General features: G+C 40.1%; 1 non-coding gene across 1 annotated transcript; it reads left to right on the top strand.

The window, feature by feature from the left end:
* On the top strand, nucleotides 6,120-6,191 carry TRNAK-UUU. Its single transcript has one exon. It is a non-coding gene; the product is annotated as a tRNA-Lys (tRNA).

The raw sequence follows: 13,578 nt of genomic DNA, 5'->3' as shown, positions 1-13,578 counted from the left end.
TGACAAGCACAAACACAAACGGAGGAGTTGGTGGTTTCTCCTCTAGGCTTTCAGTCTCCCTCTAGTGTTCCCTTTTGGAAAAACCTAACAGGGAGCCAGCTGCTAAATCAGAAACATGGCTCACAGAGCATCACAAAGCATTACAGAGAAAAGCAGATTGGAGCCGGGAAACAAAAGCCAAATAATCAGCATGGTACTTCTTAGAGTATCACCCTGGCAACTGGCTCAATGTGGCCATATATGAGTTGCCCAGTGCTGTGAACAGGACCCAGTCTCCTCTGTAAGACTCACGCTTGTGACTGTTCCTGTACCATTGAGATACGCAATGTGCTACAACCTCAGCGCATGCTAGAGTCTCAGTTTGCACCATACCTCATCCTAACCTGACCCTAGATGAAAGTCTTAGTGATTCTGATGCTACTGCGAGCAGGAGTTAATGCCACCTCCACTTACTATCAGTAATACAGTCCCTATTGGGATCAAATTGCTGTTGTTTAGTCACTAAAGAGTCCATGGACTATAGCCCACCAGGCTCCTCTGTCCATGGGATTTCCTAGGCAAGAACACTAGAGTGGGTTGTCATTTCTTCCTTCAGGGGATCTTCTTGACTCAGTAACTGAACCTGTGTCTTCTGCTTCGCAGCTGGATTCTTTACCACTGAGCCACCTGGGAAACCCATTGGCATAAGGCTGGAGAGAAAACTCCAAAATCATGTTCTGAAGGGTCTGCTTTCAAGGATTGTCCCTGGATCCAGCAGTCCTAGCCGAGTTCTCCAGGACAAACACCTATATGTTGTTACCTTTACTCAAAAATACAAGATCAAAAGCAAAGTAAGAGAGAAAGAGGTAGGGGGAGGCAGCAGAAGGTATATTACTGAGCAGCCTTCCATCTAGTTTCAAACAAACTCATTGCTTGATCTTGTGGGATCCTAAGAGTCTATGAACTACTGCATTTTAGGGTAGTCTGTGAGATGGAAGGAGTGAGGATTGATCATTTTTCTGCTGGTTTCCATGTCTCTTTGTTCTAAGATTTGCTCTCTGTGATTCTCTTTAAGATTCCCTTTCTTGCAATTCTGATTTGAATGCATGTGTGCTGAGCCTGTCCTGAGACATCTCATGCCTTAGGAGCAGCAGGGGGACCCTATGTCAGGAGGGAAATTCACATGTCTTGGACAAGTGACAAGGCACTGTCTAGTTGGAGTAAACCATAACTCATTCTGGATAGGTCATCATAGGAGCACAAGGAGGGAAAATAGTGGAAAAGGGATCCTGATGAGGCTGAAAAGATCCTAGTGATGTCTGTTACAAACATCATTTATAACAGCAAAAGAATGAGAAGCAACCCAAAGGCTATCAATAGGAGAATGACTGCCCAAAATGCATCTAATATTATGAAGCTATAAAAAATTAGAAAGTATCTTATGTAGTGTTATGGAAAATCTATAACACATATGATTCAGTGAATCAGAAGGGTCAGAGTGAGTATTTATAATATGCAACCTTTTGTTAAAGACAATAAATACACATAAAGACAATCCATAATGCTACATGGGGAACTAAGAACATTATTCACCTGTAGATACCATGGTAAGAGCTGAGCATATGGGTACAAGTATGGGAGGTTGCAGGCACAAAATTAAAACATGCTTGCTCCTTGGAAGAAAATTTCTGACAAACCTAGGCAACATATTAAGAAATAGAGACATTGCTTTGTGGGCAAAAGTTCATATAGTCAAAGCTATGGTTTTTCCAGTAACAGGTGAGAAAGTTAGACCATAAAGAAGGCTGAGTGCCAAAGAATTGATACTTTTGAATTGTGGTGCTGGAGAAGACTGTCGAGAGTCCCTTGGATAGCAAGGAGATCAAACCAGTCAATCCTAAAAGGAAATCGACCCTGAATATTCATTGGAAGGACTGGCACAGAAGCTCCAATACTTTGGCCACCTGATATGAAGAGCTGACTCATTGGAAAAGACTCTTATGCAAGGAAAGATTGAGGGCAAAAGGAGAAGGGGGTGACAGAGGATGAGATGGCTGGATGGCATCACTGACTCAATAGACATGAGTCTGAGAAAACTGCAGGAGATAGTGAAGGACAGGAAAGCCTGGAGTGCTGCAGTTCATGGGGTCCCAAAGTGTTGGACATGACTTAGCAACTGAACAACAACAACAATAGGAGATTGGGTTTCTACTATAAAATGTTTTGTACTTTGGGGCTTTTGAATCATGAGAATAAGCTAAGCATTCAGTGAAGAAGCTGGGGTAGAGAGAATCATAAAGGGACATCTAGAAAAACAAAATGTTAGGAAATATAACTTATCTTCTCACTTTGAAATGGACAAAAAATGACAATGATAAAAATTGTGAAGCTTTAAAAACTGCAGACCTTGTTCTTCAAAAGTTTAATTAGATAGTCTTGCAAGACTAATACATGAAAAGAGAGAATATGAAAATAAAATACAGAATAAATAAAAGGGTGAAAATGCAAACACATTAATGCAACCAAGTATACACTAGCCAATTTATTAGGGTGGGAGGGATGTGGGAGGGGGGTTTCAGTATTGAAGGGGACACATGTATACTTATGGCCGATTCATGTTGATATATGGCAAAAACCATCACAATATTATAAAATAATTATCTTCCAATTAAAGTAATTTAAAAAGAAAAGTTTAATGAAATGGAAAAATTCAAAGAAAAGTAAGATGTTGACATTAAAAGGTGAGAATCAGAAGAAAGCAGTACGAATTTTAAAAATCAAAATGGTAGTCAAAGATGTCCACTCCACCCCATCCCATCTTTTAAATGCTACTTTCCAAATACAAGCAAAATCTGACTACTAGACAATCCAAGCCACCATTATTTCTCAACTGGACTTTTTGAAACTGGTCTCCCTGTTTCCACTCCTGGCTCACCGCCATCTATTCTCCATACTGGCAAGAGTGTTTTTTTGTTTTGTTTTATAATGCGAGACACTTGCTCATTTCTTTCAGATATCTGCTCAAATATCCCTTGATAAAAGAGGACTTCATCTTTTTCTTCAGCCCTATCTCTCTTTATCCCTTATTATGTATCACTTTGTTTTACTTGCTACCACCAGATATAGTATGTATTGCTTTTTTTATGCTTTATTGTCTGTCTTCCCAGTCCAGAATTAAATTTCATGAGAGCAGGGATTTTGTTCTGTCACTACTGTTTTCTCTGTACTTCAGAGTGGCTGGCACAGAATACATATTCAAATATTTACTGAGGAATGTCATTTATATAACCACATGAAAATAATACTGTATATTGCATGGTATTTATATATATATATATATATATATATATATATAAACCTAAAGACATGCATATGAAAGATAGCCACCAAATTCTAGAGAATGTAATCAATACATGAGGTAATGTTTCATTTCTCATGTTGAACGATAGGTACATAGGTATTTATTATATTATTTTCCTTACCTGTTTGGTACCTGGTCAGTCAGTATATTAATAGTCAAGTATAAATTCAAGACCCTAACCAACTGGATTTGAAGTCTGTCTTTGCCATTTAGAAACTGTGTGGCTTGAGAAGTTTTGCTTAACTTCTCTGGATTTCAGTGTCTTCCTCTGTATCATGATGATAATAACACCCATCTTATCAGTGCATATATGAAAAGTTATTGCATATAATCAAAGTGACATAAGACACATCCCTATTCCCTACTACTGAGTTCAAATTCAACAGAGAATTCTACTCTAAAGCAACAAAATAAAACCAGTCCCTCTTGGCATTATCTGGAGAAGGAAATGGTAACCCACTCCAGTATTCTTGCCTGGAGAATCCCATGGACAGAGAAGCCTGGTAGGCTACAAGTCCAGGGGGTCGCAAAGAGTCGGACACGACTGAGCGACTTCCCTTTCTTTCTTGGCATTATCATTCTTGTATCTTAACGAGCACAGAAGAGAGAAAAGAAACATATATATGTTTTAATTTTGACCATGCCATTGCCTAGTTATGTGACCTTCAGCAAGTTATTTTCCCTTTACAATCCTTACTTACTTCTCCTGAAAAAAATGGGAATAATAAGTTACACTTTTGTCAACAAACATTGCACAAATGTCCACTGTATTCAAACATATGAGACGATGTCTAACATAGACATTAGGTTACATAGTCTAGGTTAACATTAACAATAGGTTAGCTATTACTGCTGTTGCCTAGAACAGTGACGAGCACTGTAGAACAGAGGTAACAAACACATAGATCCTGTTCTTAAAGAGCTTATATCCTGGTAGTGGACAGTCTGACACCTAGACAAATTATAATGCAATGTGCAAAGTTCAACACTAGAAATAGCATAGAGAAGGGACTGGTTAAAGTATGACAGAGCCCAGTGAGGTTCCCCAACGACAAAACTCACTGGAAGCCTCCCTCTAAGTGCCAGAGGAAGCTGTACAAGGGGGATACTACATACTTTTGGCGTCTGCACTCTCCTTTGTGTCTCCAGTGGCCTCCACTGATGAAGCCAAGCACTGTGCCAGCTGACAAGGGAGAAATGGCCCAGTATCATAAGCCTGGCAGTGAAGGGTGAATGTGGGGCAGAGAGGCAACAGATTATAATAGTATAAACCAATGGATCCATAATTGTGTTAAGTGTAAATAAATCAAATGATTTCATTAAAAGACAAAAACTTTGAGATAATTAAAACTAGGTGCTATATAAGTAACAGATTTAGAAAATGAAAACATGGATGGTATGAAAAAAGTTTCTATTTCAATTACTAGAAATAAAGAAGAATGATAAGTTCAATTTGTAAGAAATTTATAGCAAATAAAAAATTGTATGCATCTAATAACTTAGACTTAAGACGTTAGAAGTAGAAATTGATAGTTACGAAGTGAAATATACAAATCCACAATCATATTGAGAAATCATACCATGTAGTTTTCAGTAGCTGACTAAATAAGTAGATAAAAATCACTAAGGATATAGAAGATTTGTGGGATTATTACAATGATAGACACATAGATCAATGGAAACATAAAAAGAAACTGCACACAGAACTACACATATATGGGTGCTTGATTTATAACAGAAGTAACACTGGAGTATAATAAGCGAAAAGATCTTTTCAAAAAGCATAATTAGGACAAAGAAAAGCTCTTAAAGGAAAAATTTGAAATAGTGTGCTAATATTAAAATTATGAACTTCTGTTCACCAAAAGACGCTAGGAAGATATTGAAGACAAGGTACAGGGTGGGAGAAGTCATTTACATAACATTTATATTATAGATACTAACAAAAAGATTATTTACAAACCATGATGAAAGACAACTCAAAAAAAAGTAGGGGCAAAATCTTAACCAGGCATTTTGCATAAGAGGAAATGCCCAAATGGCTGATAAGTGTTCAATCTTACTAGTGATCAGGGATGCAAGATTTAAGCTATAATGAGATCTACACCCACTGTAATAGCTGAAGTCTGACAATAACCAAGAGTTGGTGAGAAAGTGCTACAAAAGCAACTCTTTTTTTTTTTTTTTTTTGCAAAAGCAACTCTGATTCACTGTTGTTTAGAGTGTGCTGTGTTCTGTACTTAGTCACTCAGTCATGTCCAGCACTTTGTGACCCTATGAACCGTAGCCTACCAGACTCCTCTGTCCGTGGGGATTCTCCAGGCAAGAATACTAGAGTGGGTTGCCAGGACGTCCTCCAGGAGATTTTCCCAACCCAGGGATCGAACCCAGGTCTCCTGTATTCCAGGTGGATTCTTCACCATCTGAGCCATCAGAGAAGTCCAAGAGTGTAAATTGATGTAAATACTTTGGAAAACAGACATTATGTAGCAGGAACAAAGATATATGTGTTGTATGACCCAGCAGTTCTTTTCCTAAGTATATACTGTACAGAAATGCAGGCTTAGACATGGATAAGAATTTTAATCACTGCACTTAGTGTAACAGCCAAAGAGTGAAAACAAACCAAATGTTCAAATGATAAAGTAGATTAAAATAGAAGATGTGGTATGTTTATTCAAATGAATATTACACAGCAACAAAATGAATGAACTACAACTCACATTTACAATGAGGTCGTTTTTAAAACAATTTTTAAAATGTGATAAGTATGAGGAATTCCCTGATGGTCCAATGGTTAGGACTCAGTGCTTTTACTGCTGAGGCTTAGCTTCGATCCCTGGTCAGGGAATGAAATTCCTGCCACCCGCATGACGTGGCCAAATCAGTTCTAATGAGGTGGGTGAACCTAGAGCCTATTATACACAGTTGAGTAAGTCAGAAAGAGAAAGACGAATATTGTATATTGATGCATATATGTGGAATCTAGAAAGATGGTACCATTAACCCTACATGCAGGGCAGCAAAGGAAACACAGAGAAAGAACAGACTTTTGGACTCAGTGAGAGAAGGAAAGGGTGGGATGATTTGAGAGAAAAGCTTTGAGACATATATGTTGCCACATGTAAAACACAGAGCCAGTGGGAGTTTGATGTGTGATGAAGGGAACCTAAAGCTGGTGCTCTGTAACAACCTGGGGGGATGGGTGGGGAGGGAGATGGGCAGGGGGTGCAGGAAAGAGGGGACACAAGTATGCCTATGACTGATTCATACTGATGTATGACAAAAATCATCATAATATCGTCAAGTAATTATCCTCAATTAAAATATTTTTTTAAAAAAAGAATTAAAATACTCTGAATAATAATAATGTGTAAGTAAAAGAAGCCTTTTATTTACTTTTTAAAAGTAAAAAGTAAAAACAATTGTATATAAAGTTCAAAATCAGACTAAACTGTAATATTTAAGAGGTACACCTATGTGGTTAAAATTATGTATGTATATATATTTATACACACAACCTGAATCAACATTAAATATTCATTGGAAGAACTGATGCTGAAGCTCCAACACTTTGGCCACCTGATGCAAAGAGCCGACTCATTGGAAAAGACCCTGATGCTGGGAAAGACTGAAGGCAGGAGGAGAAGGGGCTGACAGAGGACGAAATGGCTGGATGGCATCACCAACTTGATGGACATGAGTTTGAGCAAACTCCGGGAGATGGTGAAGGACAGGGAAGCCTGGCATGCTGCAGTCCGTGGGGTCGCAAAGAGTTGGACGTGACTGAGAGACTGAACAACAATAACAATGTACGCGCAGACGCACACACACACATGTGAGGAAAACAAGACAGTGCCAACTATAAAAGCCAAGCGAATGGCTGCCTTCTGGGAGAGAGGCGTTGTGATTTCATAAAGCAGAGAGGGATTTCTGGGGTAAACAGCAATACTCTACTTCTATATCTTGGTTTCAGTTAAATGAGTATTTGCTTTTTTAATAATTCATTTAGTGGAACAGACGTGTTTTTGCATTTTGCAAAGTTTCTGTGCTATCTCATAAACAAGTGGATTCAAATGCAAAAAGAGAGAAACAAAAATAATCCTAACGTGTGCTAGATAAATATTATTCTAGTTTTATCATTTTTATATTAGGGGTATGCACTATTATTTAGTCATCTTTGTCTTTTACAACCTAGCACTATATCTGGCACATGACAATACTCTATATGTTTGTTATTAGTCTGAAGCTCAGAGAGGTGAAATGTTTTATTTTCAAGGCAGTGTAATACACAAGGAGCAGAAGCTACAAACTCAGTTTTCTGGGTCCAAGCTCTGTCACATCCACCTCTCCAAATTTCTGTAATGACAGACAGAAGTGCTCCCTGATTATGATCACCTGACTGCCAGAAAAACATCTACTTCTGCTTTATTGACTGTGCAAAAGCCTTTGACTGTGTAGATCACAATAAACTGTGGAAAATTCTGAAGGAGATGGGAATACCAGATCACCTGACCTGCCTCCTGAGAAATCTGTATGCAGGTCAGGAAGCAACAGTTAGAACTGGACATGGAACAACAGACTGGTTCCAAATAGGAAAAGGAGTACATCAAGGCTGTATATTGTCACCCTGCTTATTTAACTTCTATGCACAGTACATCATGAGAAACGCTGGGCTAGAAGAAGCACAAGCTGGAATCAAGATTGCTGGGAGAAATATCAATAACCTCAGATATGCAGATGACACCACCCTTATGGCAGAAAGTGAAGAGGAACTAAAAAGCCTCTTGAGGAAAGTGAAAGTGGAGAGTGAAAAAGTTGGCTTAAAGCTCAACATTCAGAAAACGAAGATCATGGCATCTGGTCCCATCACTTCATGGGAAATAGATGGGGAAACAGTGGGAACAGTGTCAGACTTAATTTTTTTGGGCTCCAAAATCACTGCAGATGGTGACTGCAGCCATGAAATTAAAAGACGCTTGCTCCTTGGAAGAAAAGTTATGACCAACCTAGATAGCATATTGAAAAGCAGAGACATTACTTTGCCAACTAAGTTCCGTCTAGTCAAGGCTATGGTTTTTCCAGTGGTCATGTATGAATGTGAGAGTTGGACTGTGAAGAAAGCTGAGTGCCACAGAATTGATGCTTTTGAACTGTTGGAGAAGACTCTTGAGAGTCCCTTGGACTGCAAGGAGATCCAACCAGTCCATTCTGAAGGAGATCAGCCCTGGGATTTCTTTGGAAGGAATGATGCTAAAGCTGAAACTCCAGTATTTTGGCCACCTCATGCGAAGAGTTGACTCATTGGAAAAGACTCTGATGCTGGGAGGGACTGGGGGCAGGAGGAGAAGGGGACGACAGAGGATGAGATGGCTGGATGGCATCACTGACTCAATGGACGTGAGTCTGAGTGAACTTTGGGAGTTGGTGATAGACAGGGAGGTCTGGCGTGCTGCGATTCATGGGGTCGCAAAGAGTTGGACAGGACTGAAGGACTGACTGAACTGTTTTTATTGCTTCCTCGTCTATTTGCCATGAAGTGATGGAACCAGATGCCATGATCTTAGTTTTCCGAATGTTGAGTTTTAAGCCAACTTTTTCACTCTCCTCTTTCACTTTCATCAAGAGACTCTTTCATTTTTCTTCACTTTCTGCCACAAGGGTGGTGTCATCTGCATATCTGAGGTTATTGAGGTTATTGATATTTCTCCCAGCAATCTTGATTCCAGCTTGTGCTTCTTCCAGCCTGGCATTTCTCATGATGTACCCTGCATATAAGTTAAATAAGCAGGGTGACAATACACAGCCTTTATGTACTCCTTTCCTGATTTGCAACCCGTCTGTTGTTCCATGTCCAGTTCTAACTGTTGCTTCCTGACCTGCATACAGATTTCTCAGGAGGCAGGTAAGGTGATCTGGTATGCCCATCTCTTTAAGAATTTTTCACAGTTTGTTGTGATCTACACAGTAAAAGGCGTTACTGACTAGATAACCAGATTTTCATAAGAGTAGATGTCTCAGAGACAGACAGGTGGAAGAGATGGAAAGGTGTGGGGAATGGGTGTGGTGTTCCATGCCCTCCCCAGATAGGCCACCCTCCCCAAATCTCCATGTATTCACCAGCTCAGAAGCTCTCCAAACTGCATTCTTCTGGGTGTTTATGGAGGCTTTATTACCTCGGGCTGAATGATTAATTAATTCACTGGGCATGGGTGATTGATGCAACCTCCAGCCCCTCTCTTTCCTGGAGGTTAAGGGAGGGGTGGGATTGAAAGTTCCAATCCTCTAATCACACAAGAGACTGTGCAGGCAACCAACTCTAATCACACAATAGACTGCGCAGGCAACCAACTCCCATTCTTAGGTGCTTTCCAGGAGTCAGATTATTAACATGACAAGAGACACCTTGATTGCACTCAGCACTTAGGAAATACCAACAGTTTTAGGAGCTCTCTGCCAGAAAGGGAAGACCACATATATATTTTTTACTTACAAATCATAGTATCACACATATGAGAAATGGAATTGTTGGCGTTGTTCAGTCGCTAAGTCATGTCTGACTCTTTGTGACCCCAGGAACTGCGTCACACCAGGCTTCCCTGTCCTTCACTATCTCCCACAGTGTGCTCAATCTCATGTCCATTGAGTCAGTGATGTCATCCAACCGTCTCATCCTCAGTAGTCCCCTTCTTCTCCTGCCTTCAATCTTCCCTAGCATCCGTCTTTTCCAATGAATCAGCTCTTTGCATCAGGTGGCCAAAGTATTGGAGATTCAGCATCAGTCCTTTCAATGAATATTCAGGACTGATTTCCTTTAGGATTGACTGGTGGGATCGCCTTGCAGTCCAAGGGATTCTCAAGAGTCTTCTCCAGCACCACAATTCAAAAGCATCAATTCTCTGGGGTTCAGCCTTCTTTATGGTCCAACTCTCATATCTGTAAACGACTACTGGAAAAACCATAGCTTTGACTATAGAGATCTTTGTCAACAAAGCGATGTCTCTGCTTTTTATTACAATGTCTAGGTTTCTTATGGGCTTCCCTGGTGGCTCAGAGGTTAAAGCGCCTGCCTCCAATGCAGAAGACCGGAGTTCGATCCCTGGGTCAGGAAGATCCCCTGGAGAAGGAAATGGTAACCCACTCCAGTATTCTTGCCTGGAAAATCCCATGGACTGAGAAGCCTGGTAGGCTACAGTCCATAGCTTTCCTTCCAAGGAGCAAGTATCTCTTAATTTCATGGCTATGGTCATTGTCCACAGTGATCTATTTCTTGCCGTGTTAGTAAACAAGGATGTCACAGTCACTAGCAATTGCAGCCACCGTGGATGATGAGCCAATGAGCTCTGAGGGAACTCAGAAAGGAAAGAATACCTGCCATCTAGTAGCCACCTGACTGCAGTCACTCCCTGCAGCCACTCCATATGATGGGCCCTGAGGAACTCAGGATGTGAAAACAGGATACTGGCCAGTGAAGGTGTTAGTAGCTCAGTCATGTCAGATTCTTTGTGACCTCATGGATTGTAGCCCACCAGCCTCCTCTGTCTATGGGTTCTCCAGGCAAGAAGATTGGAGTGGGTAGCCATTCTCTTCTCCGGGGGATCTTCCTGACTCAGGGGTCAAGGGCAGGTCTCCCGCATTGCAGGTGAGGCGAATTCTTTACTGACTGAGCTGGCAGGGAAGCCCCCAGATAGCTGAGGTGCAAATCAAAGGGAAGATTCCAGCGAGCCCAGACTCTTACCTCTTTCACACACAGAGAAGCACTACGTTTCTGAGCTTGAGATGTCTGCTTTCTTTAACAGTAATCTTTTGTTGTTCCTTACTACCTGCCCTTTGTTGCAGAACTCCTATATATTCTAGCTCCTTCCCTCACCTCCTCAGAGCAGTTTCTCTGAGCTATCTGAAATGCTATCTCCCAGGCTGCAGGCCTCATTTTGGCCCCAATAAAACTTAACTGGTAACTATCATGCTGTGTAAAATATTTTAACACATGTCTATGTGTGTATATATACAGTCACATTTATAAAATATATCAAATATACTGTATATATCAAACTTTTGATCCACAATTGGTTGGTCAGAGGATGCAAATCCGTGGATATGCGCCAACTGCCTCTACAAGTTTGCTTGCACTGAGTTGAGATATACAGTAGTTTTCTTAACATGTGATATGGCAAAAAAGTATGTTTGAAAATCCCTGCTTTGGGTGATATTTTTCTTCTATACTGCATAAGATTCTTGTCAAAAGCCCACAGTTCCAAGTGTTCACTTTTGTGGAGTTCAGATTGTAAAAAAGAAATATTGGGGTTGATTGGTCTGTCATACACATGTCCTAATTCATTTGAATCAGTAAGTTGATAGTGGCCCAGAAGCAAAACTAGAAAATTCTGTGATGTCATTAAGCTCAAGCAAAGAACAATTATTCTTAACTGTTATTTTAACCCGGTTCAAAAGCAACAAAGTGATGCTCAGCTGAGAGCAAGATCTGTGCCAACCCATACTGAAGACTAATCCTCTAACTGATTCTGATACCACCAGACTCCAGAACCACTCAGGTCATTGATTTTCAGTTAGATGTTGATTGAAAAGACTGATGAGGAAGCAAAAACTTCTTTGCCATGTTTTCTAAATATTTCTCCTTATTTATAAGAACCCCTTTTGTGTTTTTGGTTCACCCTTGCCCCTGTGAATGAAAAATGTTGCCAGCCATATAAGCAAACTAAGGATGCTGTGGCCATTAAGCCATCAGCCACTATAGCCTGAGGGGAGTCAGGATGGGAAAAGAGAGGATTCTGGCCAGAGAGAGCTAAGGTACATATCAAAGCAATGATGTCAATGAGCCCTGCTCGCGCATCTTCACAGAAAAAATGCTAAATTCATCAACGTGAGATGTCTAGTTTTCTTTAACAGTAATCTTTTGAAGTTCCAGACTACCTGGCCTTTGATGCAAAATTTCTCTATATCCTGACTCCTCGCCTACCTCTTGGGAGCAGTGTCTCTGAGCAGAGAGGTTTTCTCTTGGGCTTGAAGTCCTCAGAAAGTCTGCTGAATAAGACATAATTCTCAACTTTTTTAGGTGAATTTTTTTAGTTGACATCCCCCAGGGGTTGGTTTCATTTCATATATGAAAGAGATTTTAAAGTCCACTGGACTCTGAATATTTATATTTTTAGCAGAATCATTTATATCCTGAGTCTATAAAAAGCTCTTTAATGTTATTAAAGCAAATTGAAAGAGATCCAGGAGTATACAGAGGTAAATTTGCCCTGAGAAACTCTCTGTAAATAAAAGGTTTGTAAATTGATTATTTTTTCATTGTTTCATTGCTTACGAGCCCCTGACATTTTAACTTCATGCCTCTCAACCAGCCCTTTGTTTCCTTCAAGAAGCTAATGATAAAGGAACTCTGATGTGACTAACCACTCTCTAAGCTATTTGACAGAATTGAATTTTCTTTTATCGTGACTGCTAAAAATGAAGACAAAACTGTATTCAGTTACTGCACTGTGGTTAGAACTGCTTGTCTCTTGGCCCAAAGCTTTACACAAGTGCAGAAGTATAGGAGTATGTTATGAAGAAGGCTTGTGAAGTGATTTGGTAGAGATCAACAGGAATAAAGACTAAGTTCTGCTTGTGAACATAATAAGCTAAGTATCTTTTGTATTTCTTATGAGCACAGGCAAAGGCCAGGCTGAATCCCTGATGGATGTAAAAGAAGCAGACATAGATTGAAAAGCAGGGAGAGCTGAATTTTGTATCTGACTCTATACATCATCAATTACCCTTGATCAGCATGACTTCCTCAGAAGTTTCCATGGGAATGACATTCATTAAGCGTTTTAACTTCTGAGAATAGTTTGCTCTGTTTCTGAACTACGGAGCTGAATACTGCAGATGAAAAGAGAGGAAACATTCAGAGGGTGAGAGCAACCTTTCTTTCCCCCCAAATACAAACACTACTGCTTATTTCTCACAATCTCTCAGTCTCCAGAAAAGGGTATGGTCCTTTGACAGTTTTAAGACCTTCAACAGGTTAGCACAGCATCACTGTCAGATGTCTCCTTCAGCAGAACGCGTACCCACCTGCCAGGTGGTGAGTGGTTCTGTATCTGCATGTTTCCATTTTGTTTTCACAATAAACCTACGAACTAGAAGTTGTTATTCTTATATTAAATAGGCTAGTTAAGCTAGATCTTCTTTTCTAACTCACGCATTTCTGTCCAACTCCAAAGTCTTAATAC

The sequence above is a fragment of the Capra hircus genome, chromosome 5 (assembly GCF_001704415.2).
Source record: "Capra hircus breed San Clemente chromosome 5, ASM170441v1, whole genome shotgun sequence".
Classification (NCBI taxonomy): Eukaryota; Metazoa; Chordata; class Mammalia; order Artiodactyla; family Bovidae; genus Capra; species Capra hircus.
Note: the sequence above shows the minus strand (reverse complement) of the source record. Positions and strands in the feature narration are given on the sequence as shown.